Raw genomic sequence first — 221 nt, 5'->3', positions numbered from 1 at the left:
CACACAGCGCCGCCTGCTGGGGCCGAGCGCCTCCGCGCCGGGCCGGCCCCTCGCTGCCAGCGCCCGCCCCGCTCCGCCCAGAGCGGCCCGGCGGGGCCGGGGGGCCGCGGCTGCAGCGCGGGGAGCGGGCGGGAGCAAGGGGAGGGCAGGGGAGTTTTACTGCAGGGCGTTGGGTCGGGCGGTGGCAGCGGTGGGGAGACACAGAATCACAAAATGGGACG

The sequence above is a fragment of the Cyanistes caeruleus genome, chromosome 1 (genome assembly GCF_971803275.1).
Source record: "Cyanistes caeruleus chromosome 1, bCyaCae1.hap1.1, whole genome shotgun sequence".
NCBI classification, from domain to species: Eukaryota; Metazoa; Chordata; class Aves; order Passeriformes; family Paridae; genus Cyanistes; species Cyanistes caeruleus.
Note: the sequence above shows the minus strand (reverse complement) of the source record.